Source organism: Pectinophora gossypiella, chromosome 24 (assembly GCF_024362695.1).
Source record: "Pectinophora gossypiella chromosome 24, ilPecGoss1.1, whole genome shotgun sequence".
In the NCBI taxonomy this organism is placed as follows: domain Eukaryota; kingdom Metazoa; phylum Arthropoda; class Insecta; order Lepidoptera; family Gelechiidae; genus Pectinophora; species Pectinophora gossypiella.
The window spans coordinates 8,560,647-8,584,063 of record NC_065427.1 but is presented as its reverse complement, the minus strand read 5'-3'; the positions used below and the strand labels follow the sequence as shown (position 1 = coordinate 8,584,063).

Here is a 23,417-nt window from a genome sequence, read left to right as displayed (position 1 = left end):
CTAATACAGACACATACACTTTCCCAATTATAATATGTATTAGTAAGTATGGATAACCTAACAGCCTCCGTGGTCTAGTGGTAAGAGCGTTAGGCTCACGATCTGGAGGTCCGGGTTCGATTCCCGATGGGGACATTGTCGAAATCACTTTGTGAGACTGTCCTTTGTTTGGTAAGGACTTTTCAGGCTTGAATCACCTGATTGTCCGAAAAAGTAAGTTGATTCCGTGCTTCGAAGGGCACGTTAAGCCGTTGGTCCCGGCTATTAGCCGTAAAAACACCTCCACCAAACCGCAGTGGAGCAGCGTGGTGGAGTATGCTCCATACCCCCTCCGGTTGATTGAGAGGAGGCCTGTGCCCAGCAGTGGGACGTATATAGGCTGTTTATGTTATGTTTTTAAGTATGAATAATTACTGTAGAAGTATTAGCAGTTTATCACTGAAATACTCGTAAAACTTACTAAATCTAACTACATAGCGAGAGACAATTCAAATGAATGAAACTAGTAAAACTAAAACCAAGCGTTCATTAAAAACTATCTACAAATTAGCGTGGTTGCTAGTTAGTGGGGTGGAGTTAGTGGAGTTAAATCTTAATTCACTTATAACAGTTTTCTCCACTCGACCGCTCCACTGAATACGAACTATTCGCGTTCATTTGAGGTTTGCGGTTGGTGGAAGTTGTGAGAAAAGTTGCTTATTTTGAATCGGGGCTTGTTAACGACCTCCGTGGTCCAGTGGTTGAGCGTTGGGCTTACGGTCCTGGGTTCGAATCCCGGTGAGGACATACAAAAATCACTGATCTTTAGTGTTTAGGACACTGCAGGAATGCCCTGACATGTCTCATGTAACGACTACGCACATACATCAGTAAGTAGTAACCGGGACCAACGGCTTAACATGCCTTCCGAAACACGGATCGTCTTACTTTCGGACAATCAGGTGATCAGCCTGTAATATCCAAACCAAACTAGGGATCACAAAGTGATTTTTGTGATATGTCCCCACCGGGCTTCGAACCCAGAACCTCCGGAACGTGAGTAACGCCATCTATATTGTTTTTGGGAAACGTAGCCTGGAAAGTCCTGTAACTTAATAACAGTGAAATAACTAACGTTACGATGCTTATCATACTTTATCAAGTAAGTATAACGTTGACACTTAAATAGAGAAGTAACCATGACAACGTTATAACGAAGAAGTCCTTCTCTCTCTCGTGTGGGTTGCGATTGTGCGGTCGATAATTGACCTCATCAACCCTGGTATAGCCTGGAAAGTCCTCATCAATTCATAAACTCACGCCTATTTTCCACCAGGGCAAGCAGAGACTATAGAATTCCATTTGCTTCGATCCTGACACACTTCTCTTGCTTCCTCCACATTCATCAATCGCTTCATACGCGCACACCGGTTCAGAGTAGATCGTATTAAACCTTTTCTAAGGACATCTCCAATTTGGTCAATTCCTGGAAAGTCCTTCAGTAGCATAATACGATAGGTACTTTATCTTAACTTTGACTTTGACCTTAACACATCAATAGAGAAGTGCGGGTAGTTAGAAAACATTGGATATTATTCAGATACCTCCTTTTTTTATTTAGTTTCTAAACGTCAGGGTGAGTGTGAGACGTGTTTTCAGTTCGTGACCGCTCTGACAGGGTTGATGAGGTCGGCCGTCGACCTTAACTTATTACAATAAGCGATTTCTAACGTGACTTATCGTTTTGCCTCTGATGGCAATAACTACTTAGACTTATACAAGGTGTTAGTGACATCGTAACGAAAACTTTGAGGGATGATTCAGACCATGATTCTGAGTTAATGTCAAGTGGAATTTTCTATCGCAAACGAATAGAATTGAAAATAATAAAAAACTAAAAAAAAATCATAAAATTTGCGACGAAAAATTCCACTTGATATTAACCCAGAATCATGGTCTGAATCATCCCCCTGAATATTCGTTACGATGTCACTAACACCCTGCATATATTATACGTAAATGTATGGCAAATTGGTGGCCTAGAATAAGGTGCAATACTATTTACGTACAGAACGGCGACTCTCCGCTCCCCACCAGCGGCTGAGCTAGGTTTACCTCACCCCCTTCGGTGTTACTTTAGTCTTCAATCGTATGGCGTCTGTGTACGATAAAGTGAATGTGTAGTGTCTGTGTAAAACGAGGTGTTCTGTACGAAGTGTCCGGGGTGTGACTGCGCACCAGATGTAAGTACATAAATATCCATTATAAATTACTAATATTATAAATGGGCCGGTCTTAGGATGGGTGACCACAAAAAAAAAGTTTTCATCTCAAGCTCCTCCGTGCTTCGGAAGGCACGTTAAGCCGTAGTCCCGGCTGCATTAACAGTCGTTATTAACCACCAATCCGCACTGAGCCCGCGTGATGGTTTAAGGCCCGATCTCCCTATCCATCCTTAGGGAAGGCCCGTGCCTCAGCAGTGGGGACGTTAATGGGCTGGTGATGATGATGAAGATGATGATTATAAATGGGAAAGTGTGTGTGTCTGTTTGTATGTCCGTCATTCACGGCAAACCGGAGCGACGAATTGACGTGATTTTTCAAGTGGAGGTACTTGAAGGGATAGAGAGTGACATAGGCTACTTTTTATCTCTTTCTAACCCCCCCACTTCCTTAAAATTGAGGGTGGAAGTTCGTAAGAAGCATTCCGCAATTTACAAAGTACATACATACATAAACTCACGCTCGTAATCCCTAATAGAGTGGCCAGAGCCACAAGTAATCAAAGACAACTCGCAGCCACTGTTAATACGATGTCGTAAGCTGGAAAAAGTGGAAAGCTAAAAATTTGTATGCGGACTATGTGTGACTAACAAAAAAATCATGCATTATTTATTTGGAATTCTGCCCCTAACCCCTTCAAAAATTGTGAAGTTTTAAGTAAGTATATCCTTAGGACTGTTCGCAGTTTTCAAGGTAGGAATTGGTACATTAGAAAAGGCGAACCGTATTACCCCGAATTTAAAGCGAGCGAAGCCGCGGGCAACAGCCGGTTCATTATAAAATGCACCGCCCGATCCCGACGCATCGTGCCCGATGAATCGCGTAATCCGGTTTCGAATCCCGGTGGGGACATATCATAAAAATCACTTTGTGATCCCTAGTTTGGTTAGGACATTACAGGCTGATCACCTGATTGTCCAAAAAGTAAGATGATCCGTGCGTCGGAAGGCACGTTAAGCCGTTGGTCCCGGTTACTACTTACTGATGTAAGTAGTCGTTACATGAGCCACGTCAGGGGCCTTTAGCGGCTCAATAGTAACCCTGACACCAGGGTTGGTACTCCACCTCACAACCCACACGATAGAAAAGAAGAAGAATCGTGTAATGTTATGGGACCTTACTCCGATCGCGATATCCGAAGCTCCGCTAGCTTCTCTAACTTTTGCCTCAAACCTAACCTAATTGAGTGCAGTTGAGAAGGCAGTCAGAGAGGCGTAAATGCGATTTATCTGTTCACCACCCGTTCCACTACTTTTAAAACCCACTACTGGAGTTTACAATTAATGATGGAAAGAAAATACACTCGATAAACTCCGGAAAATCTTTATTGGCAAGAGGGAAGCCGCGTGAGGTTAGTTTATACAATACAAATATACTTTATTGCACCAAAATAAAAAGAAATAATTACAAAAAGACTTAACTACGTACATGGCAAATGGCGGCCTTATCGCTTGTCGTTTATTTTTAAGTCTAAAGTTACAAACATACAGAAGATATACAAAGTGTAAGTGACATCGTAACGAAAACTTCGAGGGATGATTCTGGCCATGATTCTGAGTTGATATCAAGTGGAATTTTCCGTCGCAAAAGTATGAAACGGAAAATAAATAAAAACAACAGAATTTTTTATGAACTTTTCAGAATCTTGTAGCCTCAGACAAAGTGATTTTTGTGATATCTCTCCTTCGGGATTCGAACCCGGATCGTGAGCACAACGCTCAACCACTGAACCACGGAGGTCGTTATCTATTTGTCCGACCGAGTAGTTAATGCCATCTGCAGCAAATCTACAAGTTACGTAAAAATAATAGAGGGAGAGCATGGTTTCTGCGTTTTTGTATTGTATTTCTCTAAGCTTTTAAACAAAGCTACTTAAATAAAAATAATCGGTAAAATTCCGCATTAGGTATCCACACGTGTCGGATAAAAAAATGATACCCTCGCCCGGTTTTATTGAAAAACATAAAAGTTGTCAGAACTACGCAAAATTGTTCGAATTTTTCCGTTGAATTTTTTCACTTTTCAGAATTTTCGGAATTTTTCCTTCCGCCTGGATGAATCGATTTGACACATTTTCTATTTTTCGTGTTTTAATTGGGTTTTTGCTGAAAAACGCCGGGAAATAGGCGTCATCATAGTGTGTTTTGTTTAGAAAACAATCCACAGTTACTTATTATCAAAACAAAAATTCATCATGTGAATGTCGAGGCTACCAGCTCCTCGACCACCAGGTTTAGTGCGAAGGTTGAAAAGAATAAAACCGTTTGAATTAGCGTAATGAAATAGATGGAACAAAATGGCCACTAAAATAAGTATTATTCCTTATTATTCCTCGCAAGGTGGACCGATGACCTTTTGAAGGTCGCGAGAAAACGCTGGATGCGAGCAGCAGAGGATCTTATTTATTTATTTTATTTAATGTTCGGAGAAAAAACAGCTACTTACTTATAATTAATTTAGTAGCAATTTACGGTAAACACAGAAAGCCAATTATAGTTCCTCGCAGATAGCAGATATCGCAGATAGCGGCCTTACTAACTAATACTAATACTAACGTCAATGTGTAGTGTCTGTGTAAAACGAGGTGTTTTGAAGTGTCCAGGGTGTGACGCTGCCCCACTGCGGGTTGCAGGTTGCAGATGGTTCAGCTTGTGAAGTCCTACTCAAACAAGAGACAGTCTCATATTGTCGTTTCTTACATTATGTCCACATCGGGAATCGAACGCGGAACACAATTTTAAAACATGAAACAGACTATGATAATAAAGAACGAAACCAACTTAAGGCGCCATTCTCATAGCTACATTTAATACCCGATATATAGTCTTTCTGGCCCAGTAACTTAAGGCGAAGTACTATTAAATTGTTTTTAAACGGTCCTCTTAATGTATGTTACGGCTTAAACAACGACATTGCCTTAAATTCTTCGCAAATGTACTTGGGCATTGAAAAATATATTTACTGAGCCCGTTTTATTGCGTTGTAAGATTTGAAACTTCTAGCGTGTGGGTTGTGAGGTGGGTTACCTCATCAACCCTGGTGTCAGGGTTATTATTGATCCGCCAAAGTACACACATCCGCCAAAGTCACTTGAGTTTTTTGTTAGACCAACGTGATAGGTGGTGAGCCTTATCGCCGTCTATAACGGCGTCTGTGGTCCAGTGGTTGAGCGTGGGACTCACTATCCGGAGGCCCCGGGTTCGAATCCCGGTGGGGACATATCACAAAAATCACTTTGTGATCCCTAGATTGGTTAGGACATTACAGGCTGATCATCTGATTGTCCGAAAGTAAAATGATCCGTGCTTCGGAAGGCACGTTAAGCCGTTGGTCCCGGTTACTATTTACTGATGTAAGTGAGGAATCGTTACGTGAGCCATGTCAGGGGCCTTTGGCGGCTCAATTATCACGCTGACACCAGGGTTGATGAGGCTGGTATTCCACCTCACAACCCACACGATAAGCATGGCCGAGTCAACGGTGTGAAAATCGCTAACTCATTGGCGCAAGATCGGGGTTCGAAACGGTGCTCCCCGATTAGGAAGCAAGTCGATGTACGATGAGCTACAAAAGTCCAATCAGTTTCTTGCAAAGTCATTAATTAACGCGCTGCACTTATGACCTCCTGGTTACATGTCGTTTCTGTAATAGATGAAAAACACATACATAACATAAACTGCCTATATACGTCCCACTGCTGGGCACAGGCCCCCCTCAATCAATCGGAGGGGGTATGGAGCATACTCCACCACGCTGCTCCACTGCGGGTTAGTGGAGGTGTGTTTACGGCTAATAGCCGGGACCAACGGCTTAACGTGCCCTCCGAAGCACGGAATCATCTTACTTTTTCGGACAATCAGGTGATTCAAGCCTGAAAAGTCCTTACCAAACAAAGGACAGTCTCACAAAGTGATTTCGACAATGTCCCCATCGGGAATCGAACCCGGACCTCCAGATCGTGAGCCTAACGCTCTAACCACTAGACCACGGAGGCTGTTTTATATTGTTTTATAACAACTAATGGTTCATAATTTCACCAGTTTACAAATAATTCGCTGGGCTCAGTGATTGAACTTTTGCTTCTGCCACAGTGACTTTTAGGCGATTCTCACACTGTCCCGCATGATGCAGCGTAGCGCGTGGATGCGTGTTCTTCCGTTGCTTGTAAGTATCTCCGTTTGTATAGAAAACACGCAGTCTAACATACAAAAAATGCATCCACGCGCGTTCATGCCTTAAATACCCCATCATTTATCCAATCCAGTAATAACTGCACAGCTCTAAGCTATTAATTCTAAACTGTCAACGATGGTGGACATTCGTCAATCGTAAAATTCATATCCCGAAATGAAATATGGCGTTGGACCGTTATAAATCTTCAAAATAGTCCGTCTCTGTCACTCAATATAAATCGGCTCTGTCTGATATTGCTTTAAGGGTGTTGGGACCTTCGCTCAGCGACAATAGATGGCGTATTTGTAGCGGTGATCGTAATTATTATTTTTTTCATAGATAAACTAAACTAAATGAGCTATAAACCTTTTTGCCACTACTTGAAGGTCTAGAGAACCTATAAACAATTATAAATATAATTTATTAACATTTTACAATTTTATTATAATAATACAATTTGTCACATAAACCGAAACATACGTAACTTCGTCACGTCCAACTAGGCGTTAAGTGTTCTGAATCTGACCTGGTCCAAACGAACCCATTACACTAGCGGCATTGCCCCGTTTCACAGTCACTGACAGGCGTTGGACCAGGTAAGACGCAGACCTAGGGTCACCCCCTCTGACTTTGAGTCTCCAGCCATAATAAATATTATAAATCCTTCCTATTTTTTTTAGGTTTACTTACTTACTAATTTATATTCGACCTAGGAAGCTACTTAATTCAAAGTGTAACTACGTTCTCTCTCTTTATTTAAGAGCTGTGCTCTGGTAGGTGGAGTAATCGCCTTCAATACTCCACAGATAGGGCGTGTAGAACGGTGGTAACTACGTTACTTACTGAATATATACTTATTGAATTTAATCGATGAAGAGAGAAAAGTGAAACTGTAATAAAGAAAGCTAAGATAACCACACCATAGTGTTTGATAAGATTAGTTGAATTGTTTTACTTCAGATGTTATTGTATCGTGGTGCTAATTCCTGCAGACGCCATTTAATTTTATTTTAAGTCATAGTCGTAACGCCGACAGTCCTTTTAAAATCTAAACTCCATCGTTTTACTACTGTGTCTGGAAACTTCGGCTTTAAGAGGTTAAACCTGTTATTTTCTTGTCACATGTCTGTGCCTGTCGATTACCCATCCCATCCAGGCATAAAATGTAAGGAACGGAAAGAAGGAAAAAGGAACACACGTCAATTTTAAGCAGAAATTTAAAACAACCGTCTAAAAATTGTACATCGGCCAATAACCCGACAGTTAAGTAGACAGCACGTCAAACGGATTGCGTACCAGCGAGATGCCTATTTTATTCGCCCGGGTTATTCATTCGCTTTAAAATTAACTTGTTGACAATCGTCGGTCCCTTTCCTTATCGGCGGATTAGAGTGTGACCGGTATAAAAATAAAATTAGAAGGTGTCTGCAACAATCAAAGCCAATACCTACTTTATTCAACCACTGCATTATGCCGTCTGGCTTTCCAATTAGCTAGATCACTTTAATATACTTAGTTGAAGGTTTTGACGTTCGCTAATTATTGTATAACACGGAAATGCACTTAAATGTTATACTGTTTGCGTTCTGTCTAATTCTAGCCATTTTAATATGCATGTTTGTGTCAAATATTAAATAGATAACGGTCCACGGTCTAGTAAGTGGAGCCATGATACTGATACATGATACATGAGTTCATTGATGAATGAATAGTAAAGATTGACACAAAATATTTTGAATAGCGAATGATGTCCAACTTTAAAATTAACGTTAATGACAATGGCCCCGATTCCTGCAGACACCGCCTAATTTTATTTTAAGTTATATCCGTCATTTTCATATCCGTCGAAAAGGAAAGGGACGGATGATTCACAGCTCTTAATTTTAGGAAGAATGAGTAAATTAATGTGTCGGGTTATTGACTGACGTAAAATTTTTAGACGGTTGGTTTAGATTTGTGCTTAAAATTGACGTGTGTTCCATAAATTTTATGCTTGTCGATTACCCGTCCCTTTCCTTTTCGGCGGATAAGAAAATGACAGATATAACTTAAAATAAAATTAGATGGTATTTACAGGAATTAGCACCAATGTATGATAATACACATAAATATGAATATTTGTTGCCGCCATAGAGGCAGCCAATCAACTCGCGACACTAAACACTTCAGAACCCCGATGCCGACTACGCCGGCGGCGTGGTCGACGATTTCCCTCATTCAGCGCTTATCATTATCGACCCACTACAGTATCCTTTCAAATTCCTCTCTGACGACGCCCTGAGCCGAGGTTCGCGCCCAACTGGGCACCCTCAGGCCTGTTACCTTAAACGTTGTACCGGGTGAGAGCCTTCAGCGCTCCCCATTTGTCCGGCCAAGTAGTTAATGCCATCTGCGGCAAATATACAATAAGTCACGTCAAAAAAAAAAAAGGTCCTTAACTACGAAACTATGTGGCATGAGCTAATAGCTATACCGTTCTGCGATTTAGACTTGGTGACTTCCAGGAATGTCTAATGAAGTTCAAATCTTTGGCAGTCTCCCTGGAAATTACTATAAATGTCTGAGGCTAAGGATTCCTGCAAATCGTAGACATGCGCTAACAGAATATTAAGTTTTGTATCCAGTTATAATCAAATCAAATATAGGTTGCCTACTTTATTGCACACAAAGAAATAATACTACGTACAGAACGGCAACTCTCCGCTCCCCACCAGCGTCTGAACTAGGTTTACCTCACTCCCCTCGAACATAGTTTAGACTTTAATCGTATGGTGTCAGACGTCACACACACAGATGCGCGTGTACGATAACGTCAATGTGTAGTGTCTGTGTAAAACGGGGTTGTTTGTATGAAGTGTCCGGGGAGTGACATAAGTACAAACATTTAGCAACAGTACAAATGCGACTTATTGCTCTGAAGCAGTTTCTTCCAGGCGACCACTACCAGGAATCAGCCAATAATCTATGTACTTACAGAGAGATAAAGTCGTGTTCACCGAATTCGGAAGAAACTGTCCGCCGCCTCATAGGGAAACCTACGTATTTAACATTTGTTTGAGCGTTGGGATCACGAACCGGAGGTCCCGGGTTCAAATTCCGGTGGGGACACATCACAAAAATCACTTTGTGATCCCTAGTTTGGTTAGGACATTGCAGGCTGATCACCTACTTACCGATGTAAGTAAGTAGTTGTTCATGAGCCATGTCAGGGGCCTTTGGCGGCTCAATAGTAACCCTGACACCTGGGTTGATGAGGTTGGTAGTCCACCTCACAACCCACACGATAGAAGAAGAGGAAGAATGCCCCCTGACATGACTCATGTAACGACTACTTACGCATACGTCGCATTCTCAAAATACAATTCAAATAGAAAACTCTTTATTGGGCTCAAAACAAACATAAATTCGTAAGACCGAATGTTTTTTTTTAAATTCGAACCTAGTGTGTAGTACACATTAAAATTTATGTTTAAAATTATGGCAACACTGAGTTTTTCTTTGCTTCTATACTTTTAACATCATGGCGACGGGGTGTTGCTTTTTCTCCATTTGTTAAATAATTAATTTCAAAATCTCCTCTGCTGAACTGGGAGTAAAGAAAAAACATAGAATGTGTTCTGCTGCCTTTCCTCCCGTGCATGTCGTAAAAGCCGACACAGGGAAAGCGTCCTACCAAAAATGATGAAGCTATATGGGCGATAGGCTGATCCCCTATCACTATACGGTTCATCATTAGCCATCTTAGGACTATGTATCAAAAGTGGCTGCAAATAGTGTTCTGATTATTTGTGGCGCTGTCCACCCCTTCGGGGAACATGGGCGTGAGTTTATGTATGTATGTTACAATTTACAAATATTACAATCCATTTCTAAATTCAAGCATACGTGTTCTTATTTACCTATAACCAGCGACGCACACCTAGATGTCTTCAATCAAGCCCGTGCGTAGCGGAAAATGTCCCTTCTGCGCGTATTATTGTTCGTTCTATAGCCTCTGATCACCCCAGATCCCTCGTGGCGTGATTAAGCGGTGTTTAAGAGGGCAATGTTCGTCGCTATCACCCCAAACAGGCGGCAGGTGGATGTTTTCCTTCTTGTAATTAATGATGGAACATTACTCGCCTAAGAAAACAGACAATGGTTGAAGCACGCTGCGTGTCCATATTCTTATAGGTAGGTTTACATAAACAGCCTATATACGTTCCATTGCTGGGCACAGGCCCCCCCTCAATCAACCGGAGGGGGTATGGAGCATATTCCACCACGCTGCTCCAATGCGGGTTGGTGGAGGTGTTTTTACGGCTAATAGCCGGGACCAACGGCTTAACGTACCCTCCGAAGCACGGAATCATCTTACTTTTTCGGACAATCAGGTGCCTGAAAAGTCCTTACCAAACAAAGGACAGTCTCACAAAGTGATTTCGACAATGTCCCCATCGGGAATCGAACCCGGACTCCTCCTCCTCGGATAGGTCGGTTTATACCAAATGAATTAGTACCGGAGCATTTGTGACTTGAACATAGCTGGCGTGGAGCGATAAGGCCGCCATTTGCCATGTTTGTTTGTGTGTGTATGTTAAGAGACTTTTTGTAATTATTTCTTTTTATTTTGGTGCAATACAGGTGCAATACACTTTGTATTTGTATTGTATTGTATTGTGGTGTGGAGTGGTCACGCCTGTATTCCAGAAGGGGTAGGCAGAAGTGTAACCGCAATCTTTCAATTTTTTTTTCAATTTTCCTCACCTTATGGTTGTCTGGAAGAAATCGCTTTAAGCGATAAGGCCGCCATTTGCCATGTACTTAGTTAAGAGACTTTTTGTAATTATGTATTTTTATTTTGGTACAATATAGTGTATTTGTATTGTATTGTAAGTGTTTACTATACAAGCACACTCCACGCCAGCTATATTTACTTATCTAAATTTTGTGAATGTTCGTTTTTCTGAGTAATCTTTAACCATTTAAAGTTCATTAAGTGTTGTTTTATTCTTTTTAAGATTTATTTCTCTATTGTTTCTTTATTTTATGTAAATTGTCGTCCTTTGTAGCGTAAATAAATTGGTAATCCACCAACCCACGATAAGAAGATGTGGTTTTAGTGCGATTCGAACCCATGACGCTATTATGGCTATCACAATTATGGGTTTCAAAAACAACCAACCCAACTGGGCACCCTCAGGCCTGTTGTCTTAAACTTTGTACCGGGTGAGAGCCTAGCGCTCCCCATTTGTCCGGCCAAGTAGTTAATGCCATCTGCGGCAAATCTACAATAAGTCACGTCAAAAAAAAAAACCAAGTTAAAATCGCGGCGTTTTCTCGCCACATTCTGTACAATTTAAAATGTTATTTTTAACCGACTGAGTTATACTAGTCCTACAATTTATCTCCGTTAAATATCGCGCCTGACTCCACATTAATTTATACATTAGGTACTATTTGAAATGTTCAGGATAATTACATTTAATCTTAAGTCATTTTTTTCCAAGGGATTAGCTATGAAAATTGTGGTTGGGAAGTAATTTTTGCAATTTAAGGAAGCCCCTTTTTACCCGACTTAGGCAAAAAGGAGGGTTATGTGTTATAATGTGTGTGTGTGTGTGTGTGTGTTGTGTGTGTATGGGCGTCGTGGTAGACCTCGAAAAAGATGGCGTGACGACTTGGACGCTTGCCGGAGGGACTGGTCGGAGTACGCACAGGACCGCGAAAAATGGAAAGAGGAAGGGGAGGCCTTTACCCAGCAGTGGGATCTTGTAGGCTAGATTAGGATTAGGATGTGTTATAATAGATTGGAAGCGACAGTGAAAACATTCACCTGAAGGTTTGTTTGTACTGTATCTATCATCATCTGTGTTAATTTGTTTTGTATGTTGTGTGCAATAAAGTATATTTGATTTGATTTTGATTTGAAGATTTGACAAGTTCGGTTTTTTACAGAAGCGACTGCTCGTCTGCTTGGAAAGTTGGAGCCCGCGAAGGGAAAACCAGCCCAATACAGGTACTTCCACCTATATTATCGGTTATATAACAATTCAAATACCATAGTTTAAATCGATTTTTAATCAGTTAATGATATTGAGGAGCTCGGTGGCGCAGCGGTTAACGCGCTCGGTCTGCGATTGTTGAAATAAAGCAACTTTCGCAAAGGCCGGTCATTGGATGGGTGACCACAAAAAAAAAAGTTTTCATCTCGAGCTCCTCCGTGCTTCGGAAGGCACGTTAAGCCGTTGGTCCCGGCTGCATTAGCAGTCGTTAATAACCATCAATCCGCACTGGGCCCGCGTGATGGTTTAAGGCCCGATCTCCCTATCCATCCATAGGGAAGGCCCGTGCCCCAGCAGTGGAGATGTTAATGGGCTGATGATGATGATGATATTATTAATTAATATACTGCTGATTATCGAGCAACGCTACATCGTAAACATTAAAGTATCCGTTGTTACTTGTCAAATTCTTGATCCCGCAAATTTCGAGATCTTGCGGGATTAAATCCAATCCCGCCGGATCTCGAATTTGCGATCTCGAGTCGAGATTGCATTCCCGTTCAAAACTAATATGATCCGGTCAAGCCATGTTCTACCTTAGCTTGATTAGCGAAGAAAACATGATTAACCACACGAACTGTAATAGAACCCAGGTGTTGGCCCTGTAAGTACCCAGCGATAGCGGTAAGAGATAAGCGATGCACTTTGTCAAAGACATAACACACATACATACATAAACAGCCTGTATACGTCCCACTGCTGGGCAAAGGCCTCCCCTCAATCAACCGGAAGGGGTATGGAGCATGCACCACCACGCTGCTCCAATGCGGGTTGGTGGAGGTATTTTTATGGCTAATAGCCGGGACCAACGGCTTAACGTGCCCTCCGAAGCACGGAATCCTCTTACTTTTCCAGGCAATCAGGTGATTCAAGCCTGAAAAGTCCTTACCAAACAAAGGACAGTCTCACAAAGTGATTTCGACAATGTCCCCATCGGCTCGTCGACCTCCAGACCGTGAGCCTAACGCTTTAACCACTAGACTACTGAGGCTATCTACAGTAATTACTAACTTACGACATAGAAGTAGTAAATGCAATCCCGATCATGCTAGTTCTCGTCAAATTTTTCGAGATCAATCCCGAAGCATAACATGATGAGATCACATTCGAGACTGACGGGATTCGGCGAATCTCCTTGAGTTATATTTTTTGTTTTGATTACTTATGCTGATTTTCAAAGTAAACTTAATTACTTATTTAGTTAGTAATATTTATTGAATGATAAAGGTTTTCGTTTTCTTTCAGAAAATATTTTTGTTTTAATTAACCTCACTGTCACAAACAAGCAGTTTTCTTTCTTTTTAACTTTATATTTTTATGAATTAGACGAGATATCGTAAATTTCGGGATCTCGTTTGTAGATTTATAGATTGTAGATTAACCATCTGCGGCAAATGTACAATAAGTCACTGTAACTATGTATGTTTATATTTTAATGAAGTGTCCCGAATCAAAGCACTATTATTTATTAATTATATCAATTATACTTTTACATTAGAAGATCACTGTGATACGAGAAACATAGATTAGCTGACAATAATAGAGTAGACACTGACAGGTGAGCACAGACAATAAACGAGCTCTAGGCCGCGTTCACTACTGACAGTCACGTCAAAAAAAAAACTGTTAGATAAATCATAAAAGTCGCGGCAAATCGCCTCTCGCTACTCGCCACCAGTGACACCAGCACCACAATGTGGGGTGGCGACACCCCCACTAATGTCCCACTCCCACCTGGTCATTTATCAGTCGCCAGCTGACATGTTAGGAGTGACATGGGTATCTCCACCTAATTTTTGTTTTCTTAGCATTTTTATTTGGTTTAGGCACTTCAAAAACCTCCTTTAGTCCAGTGATTGAGCGTCGGGCTCACGATCTGGACGTCCTAGGTTTGAAACCCGGTGGGGATATATCACAAAAAATACTTTATGGTCCCTAGTTTGGTTAGAAAATTACAGGCTGATCACCTGATTGTCTGAAAGTACGATGATCCGTGCTCGTTAAGCCGTTGGTCCCGGTTACAACTTACTGTTGTAAGTAGTCGTTACATGAGCCTTGTCACGCCTTTGGCCGCTCAATAGTAACCCTGACACCAGGTTGATGAGGTTGGTACTCCACCTCACAACCCACACGATAGAAGAAGTAGACTTCAAGAACGGTAGGTACAGTCATGAGCAATATAATGTACCCACTTTAGGACTCTGTCGCACTAACATATTTGACATTTAGTGAGACTTACAGTTCAATTTGCCAAAAAAGTTAATGTGACATGGTACCAAAGTGTATACATATTAATGCTCGTGACCGTACTCGTATTCTTAAACGGCGCCTCAACCTTAACTCGAGTTAACTCCAGTAAGGCGTGACGTCATTATTTCCGTATTATTATGTTGGCAATATGATATGAAACCGTAGCCCAGTTGGTCTACCAAACAAGCAACGCTTGCCTCTCACTTTGAGGTTGCACGTTCGAATCCAGCACAGGCCTAAACATTGTCGGATTTGTTTTCGAATTCATGTTTGGATCATACATGATTATCACGTGCTCAGCGGCGAAGGAAACCATCGTGAAATGCATTTCGGTGGTATGTGCCCTAACCGTATTGTGCTGGTTTTCCCTTCGCGGGTTGGAAGGCATCTGATTTTTTTTTTAATTCGAGGGTAAACGAAGGTAACACTATCTATATTTATTGGGGTATGAAGCCTGGAAAGTGTATAAGTACGTTTTTACAAATAAAATACCAGATAATATTTTAAATTTGTCAGAAAATAAATTTAAAGCTCATGTGAAGCTTACTTTATGTAAAAAAGCTTATTGTATGATTAATGATTACTTACCTAAATGATAAAAACGTCTGGTATTGAATGTGTTCTTCTAGTTATTAAATAACTTGTAATGTATACCTACATTGATTTAAAAGATGTGTTGCTGTTGCAGTTTCTAACTGTATTGGGCTGGTTTTCCCTTCGCGGGTTGGAAGGTCAGACAGGCAGTCGCTTCTGTAAATAACCGGACCTGTCAAATCAATCAATCAATAATACTTTACTGCACCACGACATATACAACGGACATAGACATACGAATAAAAACATAAGTACAATAGGCGGCCTTATTGCTAAATAGCAATTTCTGCCAGGCAACCTTAGGGTGAAATCTGATTAGGTAAGCGGAAAACGGGATAACGCTGGGGGATGATGAGTTAGCAGAGATAATAAATGAAACGAGCATTTCCCCAATATCCAAGCACCTGAAGGTTCCCCATCTGACCGCATAACACCTGGCCGACAATGACAAATGGACAGAAGACACACAAGACAATACCTTTTTCACCCGAAGAAGGGTTCCGTCCACATTCCTTCGCCCCCTGAGATAATTTTCATGTTTTTTTACGAAGTGACAGAGTGATATATTATTATGTTGGGAAAGAAACGTTACTGTGTTAAGGAAAAGACTGCATAACGAAATATTAAACAGAACAACTACTTCGGTAAATACGTGTATAAAGGGTGTTAGTGACACCGTAACGAAAACTTTGAGGGATGAGTCAGACCATGATTCTGAGTCGATATCAAGTGGATTTTTCCGTCGCAAAAATCATGTATTTTTTTAGTTTATTAAATTATTTTCAATTCTATACATTTGCGATGGAAAATTCCACTTGATATTAACTCAGAATAATCAGCTGAATCATCCCTCTCAGTATTCGTTACGATGTCACTTACACCCCGTACAAGTACATACGGTAGCCATATCTACAAGTAGGTATGGATGTTAGTGACACCGTAACGAATATTGAGGGGGATGATTCAGACCATGATTCTGAGTTGATATCAAGTGGAATTTTCCGTCGCAAAAGTATGGATAGGAAAATAATTCAAAAAAACTTTTGTGTTTTTTTGAATTGGTTGGTTTGAATCATCCCTCAAAGTTTTCGTTACAATGTCTCTAACACCCTGTATATTTCAATAACATTTTACAATAGTTTCTGAAGAAATTAGAATATAGAATTGGTATAACTTTGTTGAATATGTATATGAATATAAGGAGCGGGAAAATAAAACGGTGTCGTTCTGGTTACTCCATTTTGTCTCTATTGTTTTTTTTTAATTTAAAGATGGCGCTTGTCTATGACAGTTTCTTTTTTTTTGACTTGACTTATTGTAGATTTGCCGCAGATGGCATTAACTACTTAACCGGACAAATGGGGAGCGCTGAAGGCTCTCACCCGGTACAACGTTTAAGACAACAGGCCTGAGGGTGCCCAGTTGGGCGCGAACCTCGGCTCAGGGCGTTGTCTGAGAGAAAAAAATATTTGAAAGAATTAATCGGCCCTAGTGGGTCGATAGCGATAAGCGCTGATTGAGGGAAATCGTCGACTACGCCGGCGGGGTCGGCATCGGGGTCCTGAAGTGTTTGGTGTCGCGAGCTGATTGGCTGCCTCTATGGCTAGAGTAATCGGGTCGTTACAATAGTTTCAATGCGCGGTAAAAATTAGGGAATTTCCGGACTGGTCCGGGCTGTGATAATGACAAAAATTCTACAATAATGTGAACGACCTCTCTCCAAATTGTTGCAAAGATACTTTTGGGTTTAATTGTTCTCGAACATTTTGGTTTTGTTTAAAATTCTCATAAAATATTTTTCGTAATAGGAAGTGGCGGTTAGAAAGTTTTGGGTTTAGAATTCAAAATTGCGGACAGGGATGTTACTGGGTAGGTATCATACCTAAACACCCCAGACAGTATATACAAACAACCACGTTTTACACAGGCACTACACATTGACATTATCGTACACGCGCATATGTGTTTTTATAACAAAAGTCGTTTTCTATTTGTTATAAACACATCTTCCACCCATTATTATTCTGATCAGAATAAAGAGAATCTATATACGTAGCAACATAATTGTATATACCATAAATATCTAATCTAAATATCAAGTACATCAACAGCCTATACTTATATGTCCCACTGCTGAGCACAGGCCTCCCCTCAATCAACCGGAGGGGATATGGAGCATACTCCACCACGCTGCTCCACTGCGGGTTGGTGGAGAAATATCATAAATATCAAGTATTAACAATTATTTTTACACAGGGGTAGTGACATCGTAACGAAAACTTTTGAGGGATGATTCCGACCATGATTCTGAATTTATATCAAGTGAAATTCTCTGTCGCAAAAGTATTGGAACTGAAATTAATTAAAAAAAACACTAAAAGTTTCATAAATTTTCCGACAGGAAATTTCACTTGATATCAACTCAGAATCATGGTCTGAATCATTCCCCTCAGTATTTGTTACGGTGTCACTAACACCCGTACGCACTTGTATAGCTAGGGTAGCTATACCCTGTACATACTTGTACGGGGTGTAATTAATTGACATCGTAACGAATACTGAGAGGGATGATTCCGCGTTAGTATTATTCTTAGTTATAATTAAAGCACATAATAACGGGTTCTTACCGCGTTTAAGACTGAGGCACCCACGGGAGGGAGTCTCATATCCCCATTTAAACGCGGTAACAACCCGTTATTATATGCTTTAATTATGATAATAACCGCGTAAACTTAAAACAATTATTCTTAGTTAGTATCAAGCGGAATTTTCTATCGCAGAAGTATAGAATTGAAAATAAAATAAAAGGAAACAAAAATAACATGAAATTTTCCACGGAAAATTCCGCTTGATATTAGGTCAGAATATTATGGTCTGAATCATCCCCTTCAGTATTTGTTACGATGTCACTTACACCCTGTATTGTTTTTGGGAAACGTAGCCTGGAAAATTCCTCATTGCCAAAACCTTAGCCAATTTAGATATAATGTATTTGTTTGTTTCCCAATGGGGACATTGTCGAAATCACTTTGTGAGACTGTCCTTTGTTTGATAAGGACTTTACAGGCTTGAATCACCTGATTGTCCGAAAAGTAAGATGATCCCGTGAAGGACACGTTGAGCCGTTGGTCCCGGCTATTAGCCGTAAAAACACATCCACCAACCCGCATTGGAGCAGCGTGGAGTACGCTCCATACCCCTCCGGTTGATTGAGGGGAGGCCTGTGCCCAGCAGTGGGACGTTATGTATTTGTTATAACACAAACATTAATGGAAATTGCAATAAAACATTAATAAAAGTAGGTACCTACTTGTGAACATTAGATTTATAAGAGAACAACGCCGTATATTCAGGGAGACTCGAGGAACGGTGAAGAAAAACATATCTCCACGATAGAACTAAGTGGATACGACTACGCTTTAATTGTTTATTGAAAGGAGAATGGGCAAACTGGTCCAAGAACGTCCACTGATGGAACTTGCATGTAATGAAAGCTTATGCCTTCCCTATTGTTTAAGCCCAAAAATGGAATTTCTTCAATGAAACTCGATAATGTATGGTATATACATATATTGTATATATATGTGTATATTTTTTTTTATTCGTATCATTATATGTTTATTGCACAAGTCCGTGCTCTAACGCATTAACTTCTTTCACCCTAAGGTTGCCTGGCAGAAATCGCTATTTAGCAATAAGGCCGCCTATTGTACTTATGTTTTTATTCGTATGTTTATGTACTTTGCATATGTCGTTGTGCAATAAAGTATTATTGATTGATTGATTGAATGTCTTCGATTTGATATAATTTAGGATTATAAAATTACGACGCTTACAGATAGTGTGTGCGAGACAAAGCCAAACGAAAAAGTGAAAAAAGAATGATCTACCTTACAATTTATATTATAAAAATATTACTCAAACTAATATTACTCAACAACGTTCTTGTAAGACTTTGCTATGAAATTTATGCTAGGCGCAAACACCTATGATTCTAGCAAAATTCTATCAGATTGTGTCTCGGGGTTCCTTTTCTACGGCCATGTTTGTCCTGGCTAAAAATGTGATAAAATACAGTGGTGGACAAAAGTCGACTTACGATTTGGTGCTGAATAGCTAAGTCTACATAAATAATTACATAATATATTATCTTTTTTTTTTACGTGACGTCGTTAATAACCACCAATCCGCACTGGGCCCGCGTGATGGTTTAAGGCCCGATCTCCCTACCCATCCATAGGGAAGGCCCGTGCCCCAGCAGTGGGGACGTTAATGGGCTGATGGTGATGATGATGATGATATATGAAATGATGTTGATACCTATATTGCTTCTCTTTGTTTTTATCACAATAATAATGTGTGGAAAATGTTATTGTGCCTGGGCGTAATAAAAAGGGTCAACATTTATTCCCAAACACAAAGATAACAGATGCATATTATGTCTGTTGGAACGGAAGGCGATTGGGCCAACCACCGTTCTACACGCCCTATCTATGGAGTAATGACGATTACTCCACCGACAAGAGCGCAGCTCTTAAATAAAGAGTTTTTTTTTTTTGACGTGACTTATTGTAGATTTGCCGCAGATGGCATTAACTACTTGGCCGGACAAATGGGGAGCGCTGAAGGCTCTCACCCGGTACAACGTTTAAGACAACAGGCCTGAGGGTGCCCAGTTGGGCGCGAACCTCGGCTCAGGGCGTCGTCTGAGAGGAAAAATATTTGAAAGAATTAATCGACCCTAGTGGGTCGATAGCGATAAGCGCTGAATGAGGGAAATCGTCGACCACGCCGGCGGGGTCGGTATCGGGGACCTAAAATAAAGAGAGAGAGATTATGTCTGTTATGATATCCATGAAATTAGGCAACTCTGTACAGCGCCATCTAAGTTTTCTTTTTGGGGAACCTAGCCTGGATAGTCATTCATTTTGATAATGGCTCGTAATTTACAATCGACAACGCAGATATGTTTGACTCTCCACCTCTCAAGTAAAAAAAAACCTCGGCGAAGGATGGGTAGTTACGTAGTTTATCTTGCGATGGATGTACCTCTATCTACCCTAAATGGTAATACAGTTGTGAGCTTATGTCATGTTTGTATTCTCCACTACCGTATCCTGAAGCTAATACACCTGAAAAACAAGTCTCATCCATACAAAACCAACGCCTCCACAGCACGCATTAGCGCCAGGCATGATTTATACGTCTCAGAAAATTATAACTCATTGTACAATATTTCTTTCCGTTTATACAATATTAGCAAATGCGAAAATACGCTCGTGTTCATATGAATAACTTTCATTTCGCATAATTCTATTACTTGAGTAATTCGCCTCTTATGTAAAAGTATGGTTTAATAAGCGCCTGATGAAAATAAAAAGCAATGAAAAAGTAATGTGTTGAGTAATTGCATTTCTATTTCATCAGGCGCTTTTCTCAATTTGAATGCTCATGCGTGTAAGATTATTTTCAGTCGATTAATTCAACATCCTGTTAGGTAGGTACTATGTGTTGAATAATGACTTTATAGTTGTTTCTGTCATGCAACACCCAAATTTTGCTGCTAGCAACAAAAATATCACAAAATCGGCTACAATACAAAGTTATAACAACTCCTGCTAATAAATTTTTCCCATCCCTCCAAGTTTCATGGTATACTAACAGTATCATAGCTTAATAATATGGTGGTTGGTAGTCGCGGGATGCATTGTATTTATAATTATTTACATTATTTTATTTTTTATTATGATTTTAGTTTTGGTTTATTCTTACATTATTAAAACACATAATAACGGGTTTTTACCGCGTTTGAAATAGGGATATGAGAACCCGTTATTATGTGCTTTAATTATGATAATAACCGCGTAAACTTAAAACAATGTATTAACGTGCCTTCTTCTTATTTTATTAAATAAATAAATAAGATATGAAGCTACTTAAGAAGCATTTTTAATTGAGCCTACTCGCGTGTACTTTTGTTTCTTTTTGTTTTTAGTTTTAGTAGTCCAGTTTTAATTATTTGTAATTTAGTAAGAATTATATATTTTTTTTATGTTGAAGCTACTATACTGGTGTCGTTAGAAGTCTCGGCAGCCCTCCGGAAAGTTTAAATTAGAATTGTCACCAGCGGAATCTCTGGAGGTACAATCGAATCATCGCGTCGCTTGATTGCGTTCTGTTCCCGATTTATTTCGCCTAGTGTACCTGAAGGGGCCGCTAGTACAGTGTTGCCAACTAATAAGATTTTAAATAAACCGTTGTTTCGCTGTCGCGCTTAGAACGAAAAGGTAATGAATTTCTACGTTGCTGGGAGCGAATAAAAAAAGAACACATTCAGCTGCTTATCTACCGTGTCGTAAAATCCGACAGAGGGATTCGATCTTCTATCGTATAGGTTGTGAGCTAGATTACCAACCCCATCAACCCTGGTGTCAGGGTTACTATTGAGCAACCAAAGGCCCCTAACTTATGTACCTAACGACTATCAACTTACATCACTAAGAAGTACCCGGGACCAACGGCTTAACGTGCCTTCCGAAGCACGGATGATTTTACTTTCGGACAGTTAGGTAATCAGCCTGTAATGTCCTAACCAAACTAGGGATGAAAAAGTGATTTTGTGACATTCAGGGATTCGAACCCGGGGTCTCCGGATCGTGAGGCAACGCTCAACTACTGAACCTGGCCAAAAGCCGTTAGGGATTCGTACTAATTCCATAGAAATGCACATCTCTCTGACATTTAATTAGCTTTACACACAACGAAACTCTCTAACAATTCCAACTTACATAATCTGCATACTTTTCTGTTTAAAAACACGACGTCCCCAAATTAGCAGGGTAACTGTGCAGGTGGTAAACTCATTACCCTCCTTCTGTGCAGTCGGGTAAATGTGTACGTGACGGGGAACTTTCAGAGTGAACTCGTGTTTGGTGTTGTAGCTTACGAACATACATACAGGGTGTTGAGATAAAAAGGCTACATCTTCTATCGTGTGGGTTGTGAGGTGGAGTACCAACCTCATCAACCCTGGTGTCAGGGTTACTATTGAGCCGCCTAAGGCCCCTGACTATTTACTTACATCAGTAAGTAGTAACCGGCACCAACGGCTTAACGTGCCTTCCGAAGCACGGATCACACAGACTACATTGAAGTAATCTCACTATTTGACATTTTGTTGACATTGCACACTTAGTTTTATTATACAGGGTGTTAGTGTAACCGTAACGTATATTTTAGGGATGATGCTGTGATTCTGAGTTGATATCAAGTGGAATTTCCATGTTTCTATATAGAAAATATTTCGTGTGTGCGTTGACTTTTGATGTGACGTCATTATAATGGAATCCGTGTCTGTGGTATCCTAAATATTATATGTTTCTTTCTTTCTTTCTATTTATTTTTTCTTTTATATCGTCGTAAAAGTGTGGAACTGAAAATATTTTAAAAACACTAATATATTTATTAATTTTCCGCCAGGAACCGCACCACGCTACTCTTCTGCGGGTTGATGATGTTTTACGACAAATCAACGCGTTATGTAAGTTTTAATTTTATTTATCAAAACTTAATGTGAATGTATGCCGCGAGTAATGGCGATAATACATACATACATAAACTCACGCCTTTTCCCACCCGGGTAAGCAGAGACTATAGAATCCTGACGCACTTCTCTTGCTTCCTCCACATCCATCAATCGCTTCATACACGCACGCCGATTAGATCGTATTAAACCTTTCCCAAGGACATCTCCAATTTGGTCAATGTAAGTCCTTCTCGGTCTTCCTCTGCCAGCCCATCAACTTTCGCAAAAATACCCAAATGAAATAATGCCTCGACAAGTCAGAAAACATTAATTGGTCATTTTTTAAATATGGTTTAAGTAGTACTTCTTCTATCGTGTGGGTTGTAAGGTGGATTACATTAGGTTTATTAAATTTAATTATTATATATCAAACTTGAACTACTGAATAAAATCGGCGCCCGATAGACGTAACGGTCCTGACGACTCGGTTATCAAGGCACGAAGGCTGCCAATCAGCTCGCGACAACAAACACTTCGGGATCTCGACACCGACCCTGCCAGCGTGGTCG

The 23,417-nt window shown here is 40.3% G+C and overlaps 1 protein-coding gene across 2 annotated transcripts in view; it reads left to right on the top strand.

The window, feature by feature from the left end:
* Positions 1 to 2,078: 2,078 nt before the first annotated feature.
* Positions 2,079 to 23,417, top strand: part of LOC126377827 (uncharacterized) — an 848,135-nt gene continuing 826,796 nt past the window's right edge. Inside the window, exons 1-3 of one of the 2 annotated variants that reach the window (XM_050025755.1) lie at positions 2,079 to 2,222; positions 12,373 to 12,433; positions 22,803 to 22,863. The gene's annotated coding sequence lies outside the window, so the exon portion shown is untranslated. The remainder of the gene's footprint in view (positions 2,223 to 12,372; positions 12,434 to 22,802; positions 22,864 to 23,417) is intronic. The other variant, XM_050025756.1, reaches the window with a different exon arrangement.